Genomic DNA, 25,773 nt, shown 5'->3' with positions numbered 1-25,773 from the left:
ATAAGTAATGTATTTATATACAATTTTAAAATTCCATATCACCATATAATTTAAAAGAAAAACATCAAATAATGGTTTGCTTTAAAGATTGTCAGGTTATTCTGAGAGCATTACTCTGTTTAGTCATTTCTATAGTTATGGTATCAAGCTCGTTGATGTCTTTTTAAAATCCCTTGGTTTGAAATTTTCTGTTCCATAAAGAGGCCGTAAAGTAGGTCTTATTTGCTTTCTAACAAATAAGGCAGAACAGCTTGCCCATGGGGATTTAAATCATAATTTACATTTAGGTTTATTTTTACAGACAGGCCATAAGTACGATTTGCAAAGCTGGATAAAACTAAGACACTAGAAAATTAAAAAGAGAGATTTATTTTTCCCCTTAAAATTGAGCTCAGTTGTAATTTAAAATTAACTGCTTTAATTATACAGAATAATTGGATTGGGCAGAGGTTTGCATAGTTTGTCAGAATCAGAATATGACAGTTCACGTTTGCTTTTGTGTTCTGTTGAAAGCAGGATGTGCACACGCACAGACAAAGACACACACACACGTACACACACCGAAATCGGAAAGAAAGTAGACTGTAACATGGAAATGATTCAGAAGAATTAAGGACTTGAAACGTATGTAAAAATTAATCCTCGTATATACATGTTAATGATGAGGCTTCATGAAAAATCTGTTCCAAATTTGTCTTTGAGAATTAGGGCATATATCTACTTGTAAGTCACCCTCCCTTTTTCAAATCCGACATATTTTTAACATCCACTGCAGTTAAATACACAGTGTCTAGCACTGGCTCTATCTATCTAAAACTACAGTCATTCCTGACCCTCCTCACTCCATACCTGCACACCACCAGCACTGTTGGTTGTTTTATATATTTTTTAAAAATCTACTCCTATTCTTGAACTTAGATTTTAAAGGAGATCTTTTTCTGTCTGATTGTAAATAGAGAGTAGCCATAAAAATAACTTCAGTGAAAACAAAACAATGTTAGTAAATTCTAGTTTGATTCTGTTCCCTGCAGAAGGAGGCTCCAAATGTTAACAGACTGCCATCTCTTTTAAACAAGAGAGGATGAGCAAATTTAAGACGTTCTTATGCCACACTGAGACAGTCTTCCTGAAGTAGTCAGAAGGAAGGGAAGAGAATGACTGTCTCGCATAGCTGTTTGTCGCCCCACCTTTGTGCCACTTAAAATCACCTCCAGGATACTAGGTCTGCATTTTGAGAATCACAGTGCTCCATCTCTGTTTGGTGAAGGGTTTAACTATACTCTGAATTTCTTGGGTGGTTTTTCTCGAACATCCTGTGATTTCTTTTCTGCTTAGTAAATCTTCCATGCCAGCTTGCAGAGTGTAGTGACTGAGAAGCAATTAGTGATCTTGTTGAAGGTGGACAGTCAGGACAAAAGAAAGAAAACATTTTCCTCCACGGTTGACCTTGTCTCTTGAATTAATCTGAATAAAACATCAAATGAACGTGTTAATTTTGTTTTAAATAAAACCAATATATTTTATTTATTTTACTTATTTATTTATGGCTGCATTGGGTCTTCACTGCTGTGCAGGCTTTCTCTAGTTGCAGCAAGCGGGGGCCACTCTTCGTTGCAGTGAGCGGGCTTATTGTGGTGGCTTCTCTTTGTTTCTGAGCACGGGATCTAGGCGCGTGGGCTTCAGCAGCTGTGGCACGTGGGCTCAGTCACTCCACGGCATGTGGGATCCTCCTGGATCAGGGCTCGAACCTGTGTCCCCTACATTGGCTGGAGGACTCCCAACCACTGAGCCACCAGGGAAGTCCGAAAGTGTTAATTCTTAATGGGAAAACCAAAGAAAGCTCCGTAGGGAAGGAAACATTTGAAATAGGTCCTTGCTTTTCTCTGAATTTTATTTTGATGTACATTAGCATTTTATTATAGCCTTGAAAAAGATGACAATTTTTGAGGTTCCCAGACCACAAATAAATAAAATGAATAATTCATTCATCTGTTAAGTTTCAATTGAGTATCCAATGTGTAAAACACTACTAGAGGCCAAAGATGAATAAACGAAAAGCGAAGACCTTGCCCTTACGATGCATACACACTCACAGGGAAATAAGTCATGTATATTCATAATAAATATGAAATAGAAAGGATCCCGTTTTGAGGTAAACTGCAGATTCTTTCTTTTTGGGAAAACCAAAGAATGTTCCTGGTGGAGATAGCTTTTTTTGAAATGGCCTTTGAATTTGGCTATGAAGTGCTTGCAAGTTCAGGACTGTGGTGGGAAGGTAGGTTCTATAAAGGCATAAAAGGAAAAGGAGAAGAGAATGAAATCGATAAATATAGGCTGAGTCAAAGGCAAAAAGAGTCTTGAAAATTAAACTAAGGGAAGGGAACTGAAAGACACAAGGATGTTTGGAAGGGGCAATGTGAAAACTGGACAAAGAATGCTCGTGAGCTGCCGTCACTGTGACCCAGCTCCAGTGGTTACCTGTTTCTGGGCTTCCCCATTGTAAGTGTCCAACTCTGGAATGAAGGGATCTGATTGGCTCAGCCAGGGTCGGGTGCTCATCCCTGGAGCAGTCAGCTGTGGCCAAGAGGGCAAGTTCACATACCACAGACATGGCTACTGGAGGCCAAACCGGTGCATGGAGGAGGGGCCGGAGAGAAAGGATTATCGTCAGCTGGAAACTTGTGTGCACCCACCTCAGAACAACTCTGTATAGTAGGTATTGTCATCCCCATTTTACAGCTAAGAAAAACTGAGACTCAGTAACCCTGTGGAATGGAGAGAACCTTGAAAATGCAAAGGGAGGAAGTGAAACAAATCTGTCTCTGAATTCTCTGTAGAGCAGGGAGAAAATTCATCTGAAAAGAGACGGGCAATTTAATCTTACAACAAGAGATTTTTAAAAGAGATACTTTGAGGCTGGAGAAATTCGGAAATAGTTTTCTTTAAAAAAAAAAAAAAAAAAAGCTTTACCAGCCCTGGTTTAAATGGTTCTTTGCACAGCTGTATGCTTAGCAGAGAACAAGTCATTTGCATTTTTGGATTCCTCTTTCCTGGAGGCGGATGGATGGTCTGATGCAATTCTCAAGCAGCTGGAGTTGGGAAGGGTATGCAAGTACACTAGGATGGGGATGGGGGAAGAGTGGGAAAGGGAGAGATTAAGGAACCAGACATTGTCTCCTACCCCAACAGTCAGAGACAGCCCCATCATTCCTCTTACTGGCTTGTGTAACTCCTAGAACTACCTAAAATTTCCACACCACTGGATAGAAGTGGAAGATGTGGGCTAGGGTTTCTCACCCTCGGCACTATTGATGCTTGGGGCCAGTTAATTTTTGGTTATGGAGGTTGCCCTGTGCATTGTAGGACATTTATCAGTATCCCTGGACTCTAAACAGTTCTAAAATGTTCTTAAAAGCTATGAGGAAGAAAAGAATAGAATAAAATCTATAACTATAAGCTGGATAGATGCCAGTAGCATCATCACGCCTCGTTGTGACAACCAAAAAATGTCAACAGACACTTGCCAAGTATTTCCTAGAACGGGGAGGGTAAAATCACCCCCAGCTGAGAACCATTGATTTAACTAATTGTCCTTTTCATCTGTGATATCAAACCATTTTATTTCCACTGGCTGAAATAGGAGTTTAAGAAAAGAATTGTTCAGCTGTGGGAAGTTACAGTTTGTGTTCATTGGCCTTGTGGGCAGTATCATCAAGGAACAACTATATCGAAGAGTCTGGTTGCCTGGTGGTTAACTCAAAAAAGTGGCTGGTCTGAGATCTAACCCTCTTCATATTATTGCCAAATAGGGACCAAGGTACAGCTAGCAAGCAAGGAAGCTGGGAATTGATTCTAAATCAATTTAGGGCTTTATTCTTGAGTCATATTATCTTCTTGCATGCCAAAAATAAGTAGAAATCCATTCCAGTCTAGTCCATTTCCTGATGGGGCCCAGGGATGGAACCTGATTAAATTGATTCCATCAGAGGACATGGAAGGATTACATTTCAGTGTTAATTAAATACTAGGGAGTTATCAGCCACTAATAAAGACTAATCCAGTGGTACTTTCCATTCAAAACTCACCTCCCTGCCCCTCTGTCTCCCTGATCCAAGTGTCAGATTCTCCAAAGCATGAGACTGGAATGGCTGTGCTTTGTCCTTGTGTCTTTGTCTGGCGCTGTCAGCTCTGGACGAGGGGCCGAGCCACGTGGCATAGATGTAAACCACCGGAGCCCCAAGTCCACCCCACATAGAGGAGACTCCTCGTAGAGAAGGGAGAAGGAACTCTCGTGAGACACGCTTACCTCTTTTATCGCTGCTATGCTTTTGTATAAAGCAGAATCAAGGTCCTTTTTTTTCAAAAAACAACCAAGGTGCATTTTTAAATTACACGTGAATGTTGGCACTAGTTGCAGTTCCTCCTAATTATCAATCAACTCCACTTGTTGAATTAACAAGATAGTTAAGAATTCAAAGGACCTGGTGCATTGTTGAACATTTCCAACTCGGCTGAAGTATTTCTGCAGCAAGCGGAAATGTGCTTGGGAACACAGGATTGAAAATCCACCGTGGCCGAGTGGTAGCCATGCTCTCCTTGGAAGGCCACTAGCGCCCAAACTGGGGAAGCATTCACAGCCTGGGGTTGCCATCTAGTGGCTAAATCCTATAACTTCCTTTTTTCCTGGGCTTCAGGAATCCTTTATTTGTATCTTATCCGTGAACAAATGATAAAATAGGCCAGTGTATCCTCGAAGCCCAACTCAGGGATAAACAACAAAGAATTCTGTAATCAGAAGGAACGAGGATCCCTAAAAATACCAGTACACCTAGTGCTTGGCCCCTTTCCTTTTATTAAACATTTTGTATCTCTTCCTTCATCAAGGCTGGCTGGCGACCTTTAAAGTCCTAGCTAAAGTAGGAAAGCCTACATTACCATGTCCTGGACAGCAAATCAGATGTGCATATGCATCTAGGCCTGATCATTTAGCTTTTGGAAGAAGTTTCATAGCCAAGAAAAAAAATACTTAAATGTCTGGAGCACACGGAATAGTGCAAGTCTGTCTTGTGCCCTGGAATATATCCACAGCACCAAGAACTCATCCAGTCATGTAGTCGAAATGTAATAAATACTTGTTGTTGAGAGTGGAGGGTATGCAGAAGTCGGGTACCTTTTTTTTTTTTTTTTTTTTTTTTGCGGTACGCGGGCCTCTCACTGCCGTGGCCTCTCCCGTTGCGGAGCACAGGCTCCGGACGCGCAGGCCCAGTGGCCATGGCTCACTCGCCCAGCCGCCCCGTGGCCACGGCATGTGGGATCCTCCCGGACCGGGGCACGAACCCATGTCCCCTGCATCGGCAGGCGGACTCTCAACCACTGCGCCACCAGGGAAGCCCGAAGTCAGGTACATTTAACTCCAACTCAACCCCTTCTACACTCAGACTCTCAGAGGCGAGGGAGGGCCTATTGAGCCCTGGGCCAGGTTCTCTGAGAATACACACCAGCTCCAAACCGAAACCAGCACAAGGGAACCGATTCAGGAAACTGCAGGGTAGGGGTGGCTGCAGAAGGAGGGAGAGATCAGCAAGGGCTGGAATGATCAGGAGAGGTGTGTGGGGCTGAGTGGGATTTGCATCAGAGAGGAATGAGGGGCCTTTACTGGTGGAGAGAGCAGCCTCAGGAAAGGTTTAACTTCATTTATTTTTTATTGAAGTGTAGTTGATTTACAATGTTGTGTTAGTTTCTGCTGTTCAGCAAAGTGACTCAGTTACACATATATACATATATATATATTCTTTTTCATATTCTTTCCCATTATGGCTTATCACAGGATATCGAATATAGTTCCCTGTGCTCTGCAGTAGGACCTTGTTGTGTAGCTATATCATTCTATATATAGTAGTTTGCATCTGCTAGTCCCAAACTGCCAATGCATCCCGCCCCCTCAGGAAAGGTTTAGAAGCGAGGGGGACTAGAGAGCTTGGGGGCAATGAGGTCACCATTAGGAGAGAAGAAAGGGGAGTTCAGGTCATTGAGATTCTGCCAACCCAGCGAGCATTTCCATTGCAGGCTGCCGTTCTGCCCCGCCTGGCTGGCACCCGCAGCTCTTGACTTCCCGTAAGCCACTCTTTGTACTTAAGGGCAGCCACTTGTTGCACCTCTGCCACCTGCCTTCCATCCTTCCCTCCAAGTGAAGGTCCTCTGGATGCAGGAATGGCCCCAACTGGGTTCCAGAATGTGACATCCAAAGTCCACTTCCCAGAAAACTCTGGGGTTCCCCCACGTCCAGAGATTTGTCTGTACTTTGTATTCATACAGGAGTTGGGAAAATCTCCAACATCTGGGGCAGAGATGAAATAGACCAAAGCAAAGATGCTGGACCCAGGAGCGAGTGTTAAGTTACTCTAACCCAACGCCCTCACTGCGCAGATGGAATGGCTGACCAGAGAGAGCCTGGAGCTTGTTCAGAGTTGCACAGGACACGAGCAGGGGCTGGAACCCGGGCCTCCAAACTCTCCATCCTGTGCTCTTTCTAATTTACCGCCCTGCATCTTGAGAGAGGCACAGGGAGTTGGGATTCCTCTTCCATTCTGGAATTCCTGCTCCGTCAGAAAGGCCGGGCCCTCCGCTAGAGGCGCCAGTCCGCAGGCTGCTCTGACAGGTTGTGGGACCCGCACTGCTGGAGAGAGGGGTGTTGGCTTTAGCGGGCACTGCATTTGTTGGATCTCAGTTTCACTTCCCAACAATAGGGCATGTGCTTCTAAAAAGATGACTCTGAAGCCAAGCTGTCTGGGCTGGAATCTCAGCTTCACTCCTCACTAGTCTGGCGCCCTGCAAGGGCTTTCTTTAACATTTTGAGCCCTGGTTCCTTGCTGTGAACACGGCAGTGCTGATGGTACCTGTTCTGTAATGCTGCTGCCATGATGAAACAAGACGCTGGGCTGCCAGGAGGAGGGGGCTGAGTCTGTCTCGCTACGTGATTCTCTTTTCAATCAGGTTAAGCAAAAGCTAACAATATAAACATCCCAGTTCCCCAAGAGTAAAAAAACAATCGATAGCACCCAATAAATAATGAATGCCTTTTTGTACATCAATAAGAGTGCAGTGCTCCAACCACAGAGAACAATCTTTCTACCACCAAACATGCCCAACAAATAAAAAGGCAACAAAATAAAAATCCATAATCATAACCTCAAGCCAAGAAGAGGCGTCCTTAAACAGTCTGTCCACAAATAATGTACTGATGGGCTCCGACAGAGCGCTTCAAAGAGAGGTCACTTGGGGAAGGGCATAAAACACCGCGTAAGGAATAATAATCTATATGTCTCCTCTCATTAGGAAAACTGTAATGCTTCCAAAAAACCTAAAAAAATAGGACACCAAAAAGTTTTTTCGGATCCTTATAAATTCTCAGTATGCCTAAGAGGTGTAAGGGATAGATGCTGGGGCCAGAAATCACCCGGAAGCACTGGCCTTTCTGATTGCTGCCATCTCTTTGATGGGGACAGAGGGGCTGCGGGAGCTATAGAGAAAGCCTTCCCTCCCCTAAGCCTTGAGTTGAAAAGTCTCACGTTAGAGACATATTATTTTGTATGCAGGCCACGCTTTTCCAGTTGGAACATGCGTGGAACCCAGAGTCCCAGAGTTCAACAGGGAGCATCTTCCTGTCGTATCAACTTACTTGTAAAATTGGAAACATTTTTATATTGAAACATCAACAACAACAAAAAAAACCACGTTATGGGATAGAATGTAGGGTTTTTAAAAATGAGTGACTTTGAATAAATGCCTGCAGAGTGGTGTTTCAGACAGGGCCACCAGGCTCCTAAGAGTTCAAATTTACCCTTTATTCACCTCCACCATGAAAAAGAACTGAAATGAAACACCAGATCTCTTGGGATCCCACTTACGCTGCACACACCTTTGTGGAAATGAAGGTTAGACTACAGGTCAGCACGTGTTTTGGTGAAGGGCCATATAGCAGATACTCCAGCTTTGCAGACGATGCAGTCACAGTGATTCAACTCTGCCATTCTCGTGAAAGCAGCCACACATGACGTGTAAATGAATGGGCGTGGATGTGTCCCAATAAAACTCTATTTACAAAACGAAGCAGCAGGCCAGTTTGGCCTATAGGATATAGTTTGGTGACCCCTGGGTTAGACCATTCCTAGTCATTGTCACCTAAGTAGCTTAGATTATTGTACAACTAATCTAGAAGGTGAGCTCCATGAGAGCGGGGACCTCTCCTATCTAATACTCCAAGTATTACAGTGCCTTGGCCTGGTGGGGGCCCATAAATGAGTTGAACGAATAGATAAAAGGAAATTTTGGGTTTTCAGACTAATCTGTATTCTATTAAGATCCTGAAGGAATAGGGATTTCCCTGCTGGTCCAGTGGTAAGGAATCTGCCTTACAATGCGGGGGACGTGGGTTCGATCCCTGGTTGGGGAACTAAGACCCCACGTGCCACGGGGCAACTAAGCCTGAGTGCCACGACTACTGAGCTCACATGCCACAGCTACAGAGCTCACGTGCTCTGGAGCCCACACACAACAACAAAGAGCCCGTGCACCACAATGAAAGATCCCACATGCCTCAATGAAGATACCATGTGCCACAGCTAAGACCAGGTGCAGCCATAAAAGTAAATGAATAAATATTAAAAAAAAAAAAAAAGAACCTGAAGGAATAGAACTCAGGGAAAGTAGATTTGTTTAAGAAAAATTCTCAGGAAATGTCCAAATAATGGAGTAGTGCCGACCCAGTTCGGAGAGCAAAATGTCAGACTCTGTCATGAGGGAAGAAGCAGATGAAAAAGGAATGGGCAGGTAAAGAACTACAGATAGATGGGACCTTGCTTTACCTCTTATGTTGCAATGAACAGAACTCTGATTCTAACTGGCTTAGACTGAGAAAGGATTTCCTCATTTCATTTAGCTGAAGTGTGTAGGGCTGCAGGCATCGCTTGATCCAGATGCTCAAATGATGTCAGCAGGTGTTTCTCCTGCCCTCAGCTCTATCCCTCTGGATTGTCTTCATTCTCAGGCAACGTCTTTCCTCACGGAGGCAAATTGGTTGCTGTCAGTCGTTCGTGGGTTACAGTTTGTGCATGTAGTAATCCCCAAAGAGAAAGCACCTCCTTCCCTGTGTTTTAGCCCAAGTCTCATGGCTGACTCATACTCAGCTGAGTCAAAGATCCACCCCTGAACCAGTCACCCTAGTCTAGGAAATGCAGTGTCAAGAATGGCCACCTCTCAATTCAGGAGTGGGGTCAGCTTTACCCAGACTAAATGAGCCAAGGTCAGGGAGCAGTGGTTTCCAAGGAAGAATTAGAATACTGTAACTAGAAGCAGGGGCAAGGGTGTTGAGCAGGAAAAATAACAGATGTCCATGAACTTCACCTAGTTCACTAACTTTCTCTGGGCCAACTCTGCCTGTCCTGTGATAGCTCATTCATCACACCAGACCTACAAATTTCTACCCTTTAATCCAGTAGCCTAAGTCAGCCATCCTCCATACCTGCCATCACGCCTCTGTGACAGTGAAGAACAGATTCCATGTGTGTTAGATTCTATAATAGGGCTACTGAACAGCCTTGTCCTCTGACGGATATTTAGTACTTCCCTTCCCCAGTATACGCCCTCTGCCCATCCATATTTTATCCATTCTTAAGACCCGTTCTAGTTGCACCTGCCCCCACTGTGATGGACTCCCAGATCACTGCCACCACATCAGTCTTTCTCTCCTCTGAACCATGGTATTCAGCCATTTATTAGCTGACTGTATTCTGCCGTGGGACATTTCTTGAACTATATTAAACTGTTTAGTTGCTCTGTGCATTCCTTTAATTGTTCAGGTAACTACTCTTGTTCTTCAAATGAACAAGGACAAAAACTGAGAGCCGGACATCTTTGTAGCACTTCAGAACTTAACCTTGGGATGTACAGAGTAGATTACCAATTAGTGTTTTCCAGAGATTGATCATAGATTTTTTTTTCCAGGGTGACAGGGTATCATAAAATCATAAAATTTAAGATGTCATCTTTTTCTGCAAGATTTTTTCCAGGATTAGAACATCTGAATAAAAAAAATTTAATTTTAAAAAGTCCCTAAGTTTATTCAAACAACTTTAGTAAAATGGGGACCTAACAATATACAGATAGACCATCCATCATGATAAATACATGTGGAATTAGACACTCAAAAACTGCCGTCAGCCTTGGTGAATCCCTAGGACATCTTACCTGTAAAATGGAAGTAGTCATACCTACATCATAGGGTTATTGCAAGGATTCATGCACACGATGTCTGTATAGTGCTGAGCGTTGCATCTAAGACGTAGCACTTAGTAAATGTTGTTGACGGTATACAAAAAAAAGTGAAACTGCAGACAAGATGTGCTGTAACGTGATCCATTATTACAGATAGAGCATTGGCTAAATGAAGATCCTCATGATAGTTGGATGAGACTTTGGACTTTGGGGAGAGCTTCTGGAATGGCATGAATGTATTTTGCCTGTGAGGTCTGGAATTTTAGAGGTCCAGGGACATAAGGTCATGGATTGGATGTTTGTGTCGGCCCTCCAAATTCATATGTTGAAGCCCTAATTCCCCATATGACAGTATTTGGAGGTAAGGCGTCTGGGAGTTAATTAGGTCATGAGGGTGTTTGCCTCATAAATGGAGTTAGTGTCCTTATAAAAGAGACACAGGAGAGATGATCTCTCTCTGCCATGTGAGGACATACCAGGAAGAGGTCTCTCACCAGACACTGAATCTGCTGGTGCTGGGACTTCCCAGCCTCCAGAATATCCAAACAAAATAAATGTTTGTTGTCTGAGTTACCCAGTCTAGGGTATTCGTTAGAGCAGCCCAAGCTAAGACAGTGACAGTATACAAGAATGTAGAATTATATACAAATGTGCTGTAATATGAGCCACTGTTAAAGATAAAATATTAGCCAAGCTCAGGTCCCTGGACATGACCGTCAAATTGCTATCTAACCCCTCCTGGTAAGGTATGAATATGTCAGTCATTTAAACTGTCCTGCAATACCACTGCTGTAGGAAGGGCTAAGTCATGTATCAGTCACTCATTGTGTCACTTAATGATTCTTTGGCATTTTTTCCTCACTCTTCCTCAGAACATAGCTCTGCTTTTGCCACCCTTTATGAAAGGGAAGAGAAAGTTTCAAAGCCCTAAACATCACCAGTGTTTGTGCCTGACATAAGACAGAGGAGAAGAAAAGAACGTCTGTCTGATCCCGACAGTTCTGTGTTTTACCTTAGGCACATGTTGAACTTTAAAGGATGCAAATAAGTCATAAAATTTTACAAGCAATTATAATGGATAATGAAATTATCATCCCCCGCCCCACTTAAAGTGATGGAATTAATGACCACAATTCTATAAATTTTCTTGGATGATTGATGGAGGGAATCAACCTGATTTTATCGTGCTTGTAATGAGCTACCAGAGCCTACGCTGCAGATCAGAGGGAGGGAGAGTATTTGCAGGCAGAGGAAAAAGACACGCAGACTTCCGTAGGGGGATGTACACTGGAGCTTAGCTGAAGAGCGGTGTGGTATTGATTCCGCTCTCCTCCCTCGTGGGCAGGGAGGTGAAGCTGTGTGGCAGTGTGCACACAGGAGGTCATGAAGTTGTTTTATTATTTATGTAAATCTGGAAGCTAGGAGGGGAGGGTTTAAAACACTAATGGATACTGGGAATTTTGATTTTCAACAGACTTACTTATCACAACATTTCACTCAGAGACAAATGTCTTTCCTCCGCTCCCTCCTTTCTCCTTCCCCCTCATCCCCCCCCCCCACCGCACCTTCTTTCTCCTTGTCCTTTCTTTCTCTATTTCTCTCTCTTCCCCCTCCCCATCACTGGGATTGGCCTCATAATCTTTTGGTTGCTTCCTGTTTCCCACAATATTGTGAGGCCATCCCATTAAGGCAGACCATTCTTGGATCAAACAGATCCATTCTCCAGGAATCAAGTGTACATGGGGGTCTCCGACATGCTTCATGAATCAAGCCTTCTTGACTTGGGCTGAGCTCCCCTGACTCAGACGTGGGATAGTCAGCATTCATTCAACTCAGGCTCACATCTCAGTTTAATGAATGAGGTGATTCATGTAAAAGTCCCTGGAACAGTGATTGGCATGTAATCAGCCCTCAGTCAGAACTGTATTATTATCATCACCATTTGCTGGGGAGTGGGAGAGTCACTCATAACTTCACGCTAAGAGTCACTATTGTGGTAACTCTTACAAAATCGTCGTTCCGAGAACCACCGTTCCAGTGTGCCCATTAACAGCTCACAAACTAAAAAAGATAGTTTATGTGGTGTCAGCGTCTCAAGGAGACTGAGTAATTATTCTTTCCTTCCTTTAGGGGCCACCTGATATTGAGGGGAAATCTGTAGTTGGGAGACCAGGGCCTGTCTGCTTGTTCATCTTTGTGAACCTTAAAGTATTTGCTGCAGTCCTGTTCGCTGTTCATGTAGCACTCAGCTAAAGACTGTAGGCTCCGTAGTAGTTCACAAACATAGCCAAGCAGCAGAATCACCAAGGAAGATCTTTAAAAATAAACTCTCCTGGACAGACTCCTCTCTATATAAATGTTTGCACAGTTGATATTGGGGCCTAGAAATCTCTGTTTTTAGTACCTCACCCATCCTCCCTCCAACTCATGATTCTGAGACCTTTATCTTGTGGCGTCTAAACTATTACATGTCCCTTGGCCTGTTCATACTCAAATCCATTCTGTACATTCTTGCCTAATTAGCGTCCTAAATTACAAACCAACCAAGATTTCCTGAGGACTCTCAAAGGTACCTGACACTATGCTGAGCCCTTGACATTCATTGTCTTGTTTAATCCTCTCAGCACCCCAAAGAGGTAGACATTGTTACGGTCCCATTTACAGATGGGAAATTTGAGGCTCAGAGCGGTTAGGAGACTTACCCAAGGTCACACAGCTGGTTAGTGGTCTGCCGTATCTGTATCTACTTTAATACCTGACAACAAGAAACTGAGGTGTGTCTGATTTCAGAGCTCCAGCTCCTAAGTGCTGCATAATAACGATGACATCATTATGTACACACAGTACGTTAACACATTATTGACTGGAGGATTTTTGCAGAAAGTAACACCTGTAGCCGTAATACATCTCTGGTCAAAAATGTGTTAATACCTACACAATAATCATTACATCCCTCCCCTGGAAATGTTTTAACTCTAAAGTAAAGATAGTTGCAAAATCAAAAAAAAAAATTGAATTACATGTCTCTTAAATTTAACCTATATCCAGTAGTTGATGACAATTCACTTCAACTTTCATCCAGTTTTTTATACTTTTTTTTACAAGTTGGTCTGGAGGAGTCCTTTTAGTGTGTTTAATATTATGTGCGTGGGAGTCCCAAAGTAAATGTAGCCGGGCCCTGTGGAGGACCCCTGTGGTCAGCCCAAGGAGAGCCAGATGTTTTCACCCCACTAAGATGGCGTTGGTATACCATGGACTGGTTGAGTGACGGTGATATTTCTCTAGAACTGAGATTTGTCACTTTTCAAGAACAACTTTCTGGCTCCACATTGGGCCTATGCCATCGCACTTGGTCTAGAGAGCAATTTCCCCGATGCTCTAAGACAACACCTCAGTTCTTACCGAAGGACATTGGGCCAGCTGGCCCGTTCACCATTTCCCTTTGAGACTCCTGGCATTCATGGCCACTCCCAGCGGTTTCTCGCAAATGTGAAACAGAGAGAAAAAAGAACAAATCCACCAGCCAGTCCTTGGGGGAAGAGACAAGCTTAGCTCACAACAGGGTCCTCAGGGATCCCTCTCTGTGGGATGGTGGGAACCCAGCCCAAGAAAGCAAAACCAACAACAGCTCCTATAATCCCCTCTGTCAAAGGCAACTGGGAGGTCTCACAGGAGGGGGCTGGCTGCTTGGAGGGCAGCCAAAGCTCTGAGTGGCCATCCCTGAACCCCCCAAGGGCTGCCTCTGTGTGCCCATCACAGCTTGGATGCCCATTCAGACAGAACCACAAATGTTGGGGGCGCTCAAGTGTTGCCGAGGTTGGCTTAGTGCTCATCACCTTCCATGTGGGAGGCTTCATCTGGAACGCCTTTGATGTGGTTAGGGCTCCCCCTGGGAGCACTTGACCACAGGCGGTGTGAGAGACACTGGCTTCTGGCCTTGGCCTTAGGAGGTGTTGACCCTCTTGCTCTTTAGGGGACCTAGACAGTTCCTGTGGCAGCCTTCACCAGCACACTCAGGCCTGAGTCCAGTTCTTACACTGTGGAGAAACTGCCTCATTTGACACTGGCAAACAGGGAGGTTGTTTTATGAAGACATATGAGCTGGGAACTATTTTTTCAAACCAACAAGGTTATTAGGCGGGTGTTTATTGTGTGACTACAATAGACTTTTTAAAAATATGAAAGGACTGTGAGATGGGTCTGAGCTCTCCAGTATGTGCTCTTCTAGCTCAGGGCTCCAGACCAATCTACACCATATGGAGTAGCACCAGGATGATGTGATTAGGCACCAGCTAAAGGCACTGTATCAGTTAGTTATTGCTGTGTAACAGTCTGTCTCAAAACTCGGTGGCTTAAAACCACAGTCATTTATTTCATTCACTTACCTGCAAATCGGTTGGGGGTTGGCTGGCTCAGGCCAGGCTCGGCTAGGTGGCTGTGCTGCACGCGGTGGGTCTGGTTGGCCTTGGCTCCGCACGGTGGCTTGGGCTCAGCCCTGCTCCATGTAGACCATTGTGGGATCCAGGCTGAAGGATCCACAGCTACCTGGACGAAGTTCTGCTGTTGGTGATGACAGAGGCTCAGGAGAAGAAGCCCGAGCATTCAAGCACATTTCAAGCCTCTGCTTCCATCACATCTGCTAATACCCCACTGGCCGAGGAAAGCCACCTCGGTAATTTCAAAGTCAAATTTGGGGATTATATGTGCTCTGCCCAGAAGGAGACCAAAGCAAGTAGTCACATGGACAAGGCTAATACCAGTGGGGCAGGAAGAAAACTTTTCTCCTGGAGAAGGCAGGAGAAGGTGAATCTCTTTGAGTAATACTCTGATATACCCGCCAGGGTCAAGAAAAGGCCAGTGAAGGATGAGAGGCAGGATGGGGGTGAGAGGAATTGTTTCAGGCACTTTGAGAGAAGGAAGTCTTAAGACAGTGAGAATGAGTTCTCAGCTCTTACCCCTTTGCCATAGCTGCCCCAAAAAATCAACCCAAATTCAAGTCCCAATTTGATTTTACCCAGACTGAGAAAACACAAAAGCCACTACTCAGATGGTTTTGAAAACACTTACAAGGTCAGCTCACATCTTGATGTCTGATTCTAGTGCTGGCACCTGGACTAAGTTGTTCTGTATCTCTCAGATGTCCTGAATAGTTACGGAGGGCTTTATTGATGACCAGGCTGGGTAGCATTTTCACACCGAATTCTAACAAGAGGTATGCTAAGAGGGAAGCACTATTAGCGTCCCATTTTAGAGGTAAGAAAATAGAGGCCACAAGACATTCAGTCAGCTGCTTAAAATCACTCGGGTAGACAGTGGCACAGCTGGATGTAGAATCCAGGCTGCTAGACTCCCGAGCCTGCTCCCTTAATCCTGAACCCCCCTGGATAATGCACGCTGCCCTTTGTTAAGAACTTACATTGTACTCAGTGCTTCTGTCATTTAATTGGGGGACAGGCAGATAGAAAGCCCTATAAGGTAGATGCTGTTAATGTGCCCATTTCATAAACATGAAAACTGAGATCTGAGAGGCTAATACATTTGTCTGAGAAAATAAAGCTGTGAAATGATAAAAATTAAACAGGCTGACTCCAAAATTCATCCCCACTGCACCAGCTTCCTCATTTGTAAATGAGGAGCTTGGCCACAGTGATCTTCAGGGCTCCTGTCAACTCTGAGTCTGTTGCTCTGTGTCCCCCAGTTGTTCCTCCTCATTTGGTTCATGCTCTTAGTAGAACTGGCTGGAATGCGAAGGGGTTTGCGTTGCATTCTGTAATTGCCCTGGCCAGGTTTCCTGACAGGGATAGCCTCTCTGACTGTATACCGTGAGCTTTCTAGAGCCTGTGAGGTGTCCTAAGGCAGGTTGAAGTTCTAAAGACACAGTCAACTAGAGCACCTCCTAGTTGTTTATGAAAATCACAGGTTGCAACACTAATAACGAGGCTCAGGTTACAAGAACAATTATAGGAAAAAGCCCAGTGGGGGAAATTAAACAGGCGTTGGTTGGCTGAGTCACAGAGAGAAGAAAGTGAATGAATGTGTCCCCAGCAACCTCCTGCGAGTGCCTTTTTGATGTCCACCATGCAGTGAACAATTCCTTTTCTCTAACGGTCCTTAGGAACTTGGAATAAACAGATGGTTAGAGGAAGGCAGCTAGGTGATGGAGATGCAGGAGAACCTCAGAATGGGGAGACAGCCATCATTTCCAATGACAAAAACTCACCGCCTTTCATAATGACAGAGGATGTCTTTAGGCCAAGCTATAAACTCCATTCCAGCGAAGGCAACCCTGTCAAGCCACATGAGGTGCTGTCATCTTCATGATGTACCCCGTGATGCCCAATCCCAGGCCCACCCCACCCACTGTACAAGCACCACACCCCACCCCATGCACCCTAATCCCACACTAAGTAATAGAATCCCCATTCTAAGTAATAGAATCCCCATTCTAAGTAATAGAATCCCCATTCTATTACTTAGCTCCAACCTTGGGTTTCCCATTTAGATTTTCTTCTTGACCATCTATATAGATTCTTATGAGTCAACCTCCAGTGAAGAATAGAGTCTAAGCTCTCAGAGCTGGATAGGATCTTGACAAGTCCAGGCTCCAGGGGATTTCTGGTTTCCGGTCTGGCATGTAAAGAGCTTGGAAGGCGTGGTTTTTGTCCTTACAACAAGAAAAAGGCTGAACAAATGGAAAATCAGCAACTCTTCTTAGATCCATCAGAGAATTTTAGGTCACAGGGCAAACCGCTGCCCACAGATTTAGAGAGATAGACAAACGGATACAGAGAATCATAGCCTCCTGGAACAGAGAACTGGGAGAAGAAATTGCTCCTGGAACCATAAGGGGTTCCATTTGCCCCGCATGTCACTTCCAACAAAAGTGATGAAAAGACAAAAAACGCAGTTTGAAGAGACAGGTATGGTAGAGATGTTGGAATTACCAGACTGGGAATTTAAATCAACTATGATTAATATGTTAAGGTATCTAATGGCAAAAAAAAAAAAAAGTAGACAACATATAAGAACAGAAGGGTAATATAAGCTGAGTGATGAAAACTCTAAGAAGGAACCAAAAGGAAATGCTAGAAATCAAATACCCAGGCTTTTGTCTTTAGGACAGAAAATATCAATATATTTGCCTCCCTACCCCTATTATAGAGATAAGTAAATTGAGACCCTACCAGTGGTTTGTCCAAGGTCGCATAGCTAATGAGAAAATTAGGATTGAGGCACAAATCTCCTATATTTGATCTCCTCTGGCCTTCATTCAACAGGCATTTATCAAGTGCTTCTTCTGTACTGGGCAGAGCTAAACGTTGGACTACAACAGTGGTGGGCTTGGTCCCTGCCCTTATAAAGTTTATAGTATAGAATGTTCCTGTACTTCCTCTTTAACCATGCCAAAGAATGTAAGTCCAGGAGAAGCCACCGTGGTTCAATTTCGCTTTCAACTTGAATCTCATCTCCAAATGTGCATACGTCTGTGGAGAAAATCACAATTCATTGAATTCATTTCTTCAGTAAATGCTTGTTGGACTTGTGCCATGTGACAGGCACTGCCCTAGGTGCTGGGGATACAGCCATCCTCAGACATAGAAGGGAAACAGACACAGATCCCTGCCCTTGAGGAGTTTACATTCTAGTAGGAGGAGACAAACAAGAAACCACATACAGAGTACCCGTGCTAATTGCTTCTTGGTAAAGCTCTGACTGTCCACGCTACGTAAATATACCACCCACCCTCTTCCTGGTACTTCTAACCTTTCTTTTCTGGGTGGTTGGCAGTTCCTGTGACTAAGCTGGGAAAACCTGAGAGGAACAGATGTGCAGGGAGAACACTAAAGCTGAGGTTTGAACACATTTGATTTCCGATTTCCTGGAGAGGAGCTATTCCAGTGGAAATGTCAGATAGGCAGATTGGCGCCTCCATCCCTCCGCCTCCCAGACAACCCAATTTTTACAAAGCAAGCGCCTCATTTACGTAGATAAGAGGTCGTTTAGCTTTTCTAGTACATTAAAGGGCCCGAATCACATCCTATCCATGAGTTTGCATGAAACACACTGCGATGGTACAATTGATTCGCTTGGTGTGGAATATCATGCCGTCTGCCTGAAAGGCAGGCCAACAGATTTTAATGCGGTTGTCTCCAGGCAATGACTAACTTTCCCTCTTAGCAATGGGACCAAGGGACTTTCCTTCCCCGAAATGACACTTCTCCCTTGTTAAAGCTGGAGGTTAGTTTTACGAACCACACCAATCTAACACCCAGCTCGCATGAGCCATATACCTTGAATAAACGCAAATCCAGTCTCCGTGGCATGAATGATGACCTTATGCTGAGCATCGCCATGGCAACTAATGACATCATCCCCCAACACCAAACTGCACAAAATCCAGTTCTCCAAGGGTCCTTATTTGCCCGAAGTGGATGTGTTCTTGGCCTAGTCACATACGCATGCGTAAATATCACTCTGTTGTCAAAGGTTTGCAGTGGATGTTTACTGTCATTTTGGGAGGTATATTCCCTTTGTGGCAAATGTTTGTTTTTTGTTCATGAGGGGGGGTGGGGGAAATTCTGATGAAAATTACTGTGTGTATTTGATTAGCAACATTTGTTGATAACATATGGTCTGAGGAGGCTTCTGCAAATAAGAGGCTTTAAATAGTAAACAGAGATGTGACTGAAATGGAGCAGATGCTCGCCAAACACAGTAGAAGGTTGCTTTGCCCGTAGATTTCTCCCTCCCTCCACCCAAGCACACCCCTCTCCCTTATTTTCTCCCCCAGATCAAAGTATTCCCTTTCAAAGCAGTGGCTCTGTGGAACAGGTTCGGAGAAATAATGTGCTGTGACTTTAAAAATCACCTACACCCTCCCCCAAATATGAATTGTCTGTTACTCTTGTTTATTATTTGATATTAATAATGATGTAGTGTGACTGAATGAGTCAGCCAGCTCAAGTGGATCTGGAAGCAGCATTTGGGCACCACGTGTCTGAAATGCTGTGATACGCAGTCCCCAGTTTTCCAGTACACCAAGAGTGCTAGCAAGAGCTCCAGGGAGAATTTAGAGCAGCACATTGAATCGCCATGGGGTGAGCTCTCCTTGTAAGTGCATGTTTACAGTTTATCTTTGTGACTGCGCTCTGGTGAGCATACGTACTTCTCATCTGCTAATGAAAATAAAAGTACTCCCGTGAGCCGGCGATTTAACTGTGTATATAGCAGGGGTCAGCAGGCGTTTTCAGTAAAGGACCAGAAAGTAAATAATTGAGGCTTGTTGGCCATAAGGTCTCTGTCGTAACTGCTCACCTCTGCTTTTGAAGTGCAAAAGGCGATTTGTATCAATAAATAGATGGACGTAGCTGTGTCCTAATAAAACTTTATTGATGGACATTGAAATTTGAATTTCATGTAATTTTCATGTGTCCCAAAATATTACTCTTCTTTTAATTATTTTCAGCCACTTAAAAATGTAAAAAAACCATTCTTAGTTCATCAGCCATACATAAGCAAGTAGTCAGCCACACTTGACTCAGACCTTAGTTTACCAACCCCTGGTCTATAATCCTAAAATGAAAGACTTACTTTCTTTGGTGCTTTCCACGTGCTGGGTATTGTGTTGAACACTGTATGTGCAGTAGTTTATCTCCTACTTATCCTTCCATTGACTCTCTGGGGTCAGTACTATTCTTATCCCCAGTTACAGATGTGAAAGCCAAGGCTTCAGCTCACACCTAACAACTGTTATCATTTCTGGACCTGACATCACCCTAAGTAGAATATCACATCCATAAGGGCAGCGCTGATATCTCATGCATCTTTGGGTCCACAGCAGCACCTAACACAGTGATTTGCACGTCGTAGACATTCAGGAAGTGTTTTCCAAATGCAGGGCATAGTAGAGGTCTGAGCCCTCAGCAGTGGAAGTCAGAGCTTCATCCAACACCATGTGCACATGTAGGTTCGTCAGCTGGACTGTTCTTCTCTTTGTTCTCCAGCCTCTTGCAAAAGGTATTTGATTTGGAATGAGCACACATGTGTCATTACATGTTCCTTCATTTTTGGAGGTGCCACTGTGGGTGACTGCATTTCCATAGTCTGTGCCTGTGTTGCTTCTGGTTGAAAAGACCAAAAATAATAACAGTAGTTCATTTTGTAACTCAGTGGTGCTTTCCAACATCATACTGTCGGCATCCACATTTCTTCCAGCTCTTGGCCTCATGAGCTAACCACTCCTTGACCTTCAAAGACCTACGCCCTGCTCCTCAGAATGCCGTCCTTGCTGCTATGTCGTCTCGGTCCCCTCTTCATGCTGCCAGCCACTCTGTACACTTCAGAGCGTTGGTGTGCTCTGACAAAACATCTGATCCTCAAGGAGATAAACCCTCACTTTGGCTTAAAGGGGGCAGTCACACTCTTGGATATTCCCTGTGTGGCATCTCTCCACAATCCCCTGAATCTGGCGACATGAGTATTCTGAATTAGTCACATCTTCCTAGTCATTAAACAAATATTTATTGTGTGCCGCCCTGTGCTTGGTACAGTAGATTTAACACACACACACACACACACACACACACACACACGCACACACTATGCTCCTTGCCCCAGGGTATTAACCATCTAGAGAGAGAGCCAGTTACACACACAGATGATTGTCACACTACACTCTAATACTGTGTGATGAGTTACGGAGAAGCAGCAAAGCTCTACGGTTTAATGCATGGGCTTTCAGGTCAGAAACTCTGAGTTTGAAGCCCAGCTCTGTGATAGTTTGAAACCCTGGCCCAGTTACTTAACCTCTCCAAGTCCTAGTTTCTCCATTGATAAAGTGGGGATCATCAGGATATATCTTGCAGAACTGTCAGAAGGATTAAATGAGATAACCCATGAAAAGCCCTCAGCCCAGGGCCTGGCAAACCATAAGCACTGGATAATTGGTGACTATTTTTAGTGCTTTTGTGAGCTAGCTGTACAGTGTGAGTGTAGTAGCAGATATGATAAGATCAGGGAAGTGAGACACCTCACCCACTTGACTTTAGGTACTGTATGTTCAGAGAGAAGTTAGTTAACCTTCCCAACTGCTCCTTGCCATAAATACTATCAACCTCCGGTCTTTTCAAATCAAAGCAGAATTTTATTTCAGTCCTGGGAAACTTTTAAAAGAGATACTCATTTAAATAGCCACAGCCAGTGCTCAGCAAAGGAAAAGACATGAGCAGAGAAGAAGGCGACAGTGAGAAATAGATCCATTTATCATTACGCGGCTCCACCAAAAGGCCAAGGTTCCACCGCGGACTGATTTGTCTGCAGGTTACGTAGCGCTCTGTGAAGTACATTGAGCGTGTGAAATAAATCTAGAGCAGCCCAGAGTCTCATCCGTTTTGAAACAGAACTTTCCAGTTGAGTTCCGTAGGTAATTGTTACTCACTGGATCCAGACACAGAGGAGCAAGTTGTGGTATTTGGGAGCAAGGCAACATGGCGGCATGGCTAAGAGTTTGGGTTGTGGAGTCAGATTTGCCATTTGCTCCCTGTGACCTTGGACACATGACTAACCTGCTCTCTGAGCCTCAGTTTCCTCATCGGTAACTATGGGGGTGATAGTTATAAGCATTTCACAGGATAGCCAAGAGGGCTTAAAAGGACAAAATACACGTATGACCATCTAACATTTTGGAGATGGGACTGTGTGCCTGGCAGATAGGAAGCGCTGAAAAAATATTAGCTGTTTTTGTTATAGTCAGGTCTTTCCATGCATGGCCGGAAAAAGACAAAAAGTGGACGTTTTCATGATTTTTTTCCCAAAGGGGACAGGGGCAGGGAAAGTGCTCATAACTAAATCTCCCTGGGGCCCCTATGAATAGGAAGCATTGACCCAAAGAAGGCAGGAGGGGTTTCACAGAGTCCTGTGACTGTAGCGACCCCCCCTGCACGGCCCATCCTCTGGCCACGCTAAACAGACTGGGTGGCCTTGGGCTCAGAGCCCGATTCACGAGCTTGCGACCGCTGGGGCCGCACAGGTCCCACACTCAGACCATTTGGTTTCATGCTCCGCGTTGCCGTCTTGACATTCTTAATTATTTGATCTTTGAGCTCGAGTCAGTTAAGTGGGGTCTGATGGAATAATGAGCATGTGTTTGAGCAGAGGAAATCCTCAGAGAAAGGAAAACACTGTATTTTAGTATCTTGAATGGCACTTTTTCCTGCTTTTTGAACAAGGAGCCCACATTTTCGTTTTGCACTGGGCCCTGAGAATGACATAGCTGGTCCTGATTAGACTTTCTTTTTTGGCCTGCTCCGCTGGGCCAAGTAGCCATCTTGAAATCTGGTGGATAAATTGGGATTCAGTAGCGACCTAGCAACTTGAGGTGAGCCAAGGGTCATGGTAGGAAGCCAAGAACACAGCTGCAGGCCTGGTGGAAGGGAAAAGCAACTCACTGTCCAAATGCACAGGGGTTGTCAGGGCAGCCTCCAGTGGCTTCAACTCCATCCAGCTGATGGGGTCTCAGAGACCTCGCCCTGCCCCACGGTCTGAGTCATGTTGAACGCATTATGAGCTGAGCATCCTTGGGTAGCCGCAGGGGTTCAGGCAGACTGGGTTCGTGCCCACTGAACAGGCCAGAAAATCCCTATAAACCAGTTTCAAGGACGGTGTCCCAGGGATCCAGTGTGGGGAATTCCCAGGGACCTGCGATCAAGGCCTCTTCATGGATTAGTGTTAGAGCATCTCATTCCAGAACTCTCTTTGTTTCTGCCAGGAATCTTCCTTATCTCCATGACCAAGCATGAAAAATGCCCAAAGAGATTCATAGCACAATTAACCATGAACAGTAAAGTAATGATCATGTTTTTTGCCAAAATTGTTAATCATTGGTCATGCGTGTTATTGATACGCATGACAGTAATAGCAGCAAGAGCTATAAACTGGGAATTAAGAGATTTGTGTTCCAGCCCAGCTTGATCACCGTTCACTGGAATAAAATGGACAAGGTCTTGAGGTTCTTTCTCAGTTTTCTCATCTGTGAAATGGGTACAATATGAACTGTTTTACCTCTTACCCTGTGTAATAGGAAGGGTAATGTCCATCTTGCTTGCCCAGCGAAGCGTCAGATACTCAGTAGGTGCTTAATAAATATGTGTTGAATGGATAACGCAAAATATAAGTGATTATCACTGTTACTAGAATACGTCTTGTGTATCCTCATTTGGGGAAGGGAAGGTAGCCAAAATCTGGGGGACTCTTATGCTGTTCCAAGCCTGGTGCTATTTACTCTTTATAACTATTCTGTGAAATGATATTATTTTATAGCTCAGGAAACTGAAGTTCAGGGATGTTAATTAACTTCTGCAGTTTGGAAGTGACTCATCAGGATTTGAACTAAGAATGCTGGGTTCAAAACCGTATGCCTTGTCACGTTGCCTTTGCTAGGACAAGGGTTCCCCTGTCCTAAGAGCTTGCTGCTGTGGCTGATGTCCAAAATTAGGAGCTTCCACGTGTACATCTCACCTTTCGCTGTTGTGTTTGAAACCTGTTGCTTCTCGCCCTGTCTCATGTCCTCTCCGTGTCCTCTCCCTTTCTCTCTTGCGACTGTTGTGCTCTATCAGTGGTTCTTGCACACTTGGATCCCCATGGAGCTGGGCACCTCCTTATCTCCTTCTGGTGCTCTCTTACCCACAGTCTAGAGTCCTCAGGTCTTTGAGTTTAGTTAATGGGATTTATTCAATTGAGTGCAACCTTGACACTAGAAGTCAGGCTTCCGTCATTTACAAAAGAGGAAATACAAACAGCCAATGAACACAGAGTAAAATAGTCAAGGCTGCTATTAATCAAGGAAAGGCCCATGAGAACGGCAGTGATTAAATTGGCCAGAAGAAAAAGTGAATAGGGACACCCAGCGTGGGCAAGAAGCCATGTGATTTGCACTCTTTTTCCCAGATGGTAGGAGGATAGTCACCAGCTGTGCGGAAAGCATTTTGGGAATAGATGTCCCAAGACTCGAAAGTTTTCAATGATGAGCACAGTTCCTGCAGCACTGTAGGAGCACCATCATGTTTGTTGACAAATGAACGAAGAAACAATCTCCCATTTAACTCTCCACTTCCCAAGGAAATAAACAGAGATGAAATTAAAAAGTAATGTCCAGCCCAATCTCAATAATAGAACAATGGTTAAATAAATTATGCATCCATCAGGTGTAACATTATAGTCATTAAAAATAATATCAAATGAGTAACTTGAAGTACGGAAATTGGCCATTACGTAGGCAAAATAAAAAAAAAAATTCTGTACAGAATTATATCTATTCCTGTTTCCTAGTTCTGTAAAAGAATATATGTTTGCACAATTTATTTATTCAACAAATATTTATTAAGTGTCTTCTGTGTGCTAAGTACTGTGGTAATGCAATATAAACAAAACACACAGTCCATGCCCTTATGGAGCTTACAGAATATTAGAGGATTTAGCTGTTAAACAATCATGTAAGTACATCAATTATTACAAATCCAGTGATTGCTAGGACAGAAAATTAAGCAGTATGTTCAAGAGAGTTTAACACTGGAACGAAACTGATACTGGGAGATCAAGGGACATGTTCTCAGCTCTGGCTGAGCCCCAGAGAGGTAGCGGGTGAAGAGAAGGGTGGGGAGAAGCATTGCCAACAGAAGGAACCGTGCATGCAACAGCCCTGAGGTAGCACAATCAGGAGGCCCATGACACTCGAGTGGATGAGTGGGAGACCATACCAAGGGGTCTGGATTGTGCCCAGTGCAGTGGAGCAGGTGCCGTGGAAGGGTTTAGGAATCCAGTTGATACTTCCTGAAGATCATGCTGATTTCTGGTACAGAGTGGATGGAGATGGCTCTGTAAGAATCATGATGAAAAGATCACATCTGAGGGGCCCATCAGGGGCTCATGTCAGTTCAGACTGGCACTCTACCCAGATGCTAGGTGGGCCAGGCTCTCCTCTTGGGAGATCTACTGTGATTCCCAGAGACCAGTGAGTGGGGAAGAGCGTTTCCCACATCACATCCTTCGACCTTTGTTCCTCTTTAACAGGGCTAAACTAAGCTTCGTCCATTGCTCTATTCAACATAACTTTGAATGCCAGTGGAAATGGGGCTCCCTCCCTTCCCACTACTGTTGAGGTCTCATTGTAAGGTCAGGTGTTAGCTCCTGCCGAAGGAAGCTCCATCTCAAAATCTAGAACAGCGGTTTCCAAGAACTAGGGATTCTTGGAAAGGCTGCAAGGAAATATTAGTGGTTACCCTGGAATGGTTTGTAGGGATAGCAAATGCACGGGGCAAATTTCTCACCAACTCGATTTCATGCTAATTCCAAGTGATTCCTTCTAGTGCTCTGTGAAGACCCCTGGCAACTTTCTGAGCATCTGTCTTGCATTTGCCTAACAAGATAATTAACACTTTTTGTCATTCTGGCAGCTTGGGAGGGGAGGGGGATGTGACAGCCAGCATGCCTCGATGCCTCAATGCC

The 25,773-nt window shown here is 44.3% G+C and overlaps 1 protein-coding gene across 15 annotated transcripts in view; it reads left to right on the top strand.

The window, feature by feature from the left end:
• CADPS (calcium dependent secretion activator) overlaps positions 1 to 25,773 on the top strand; it is a 475,715-nt gene that overhangs the window by 253,984 nt on the left and 195,958 nt on the right. The window lies entirely within an intron of this gene.

Source organism: Delphinus delphis, chromosome 10 (assembly GCF_949987515.2).
Source record: "Delphinus delphis chromosome 10, mDelDel1.2, whole genome shotgun sequence".
Taxonomy (NCBI): Eukaryota; Metazoa; Chordata; class Mammalia; order Artiodactyla; family Delphinidae; genus Delphinus; species Delphinus delphis.
Note: the sequence above shows the minus strand (reverse complement) of the source record. Positions and strands in the feature narration are given on the sequence as shown.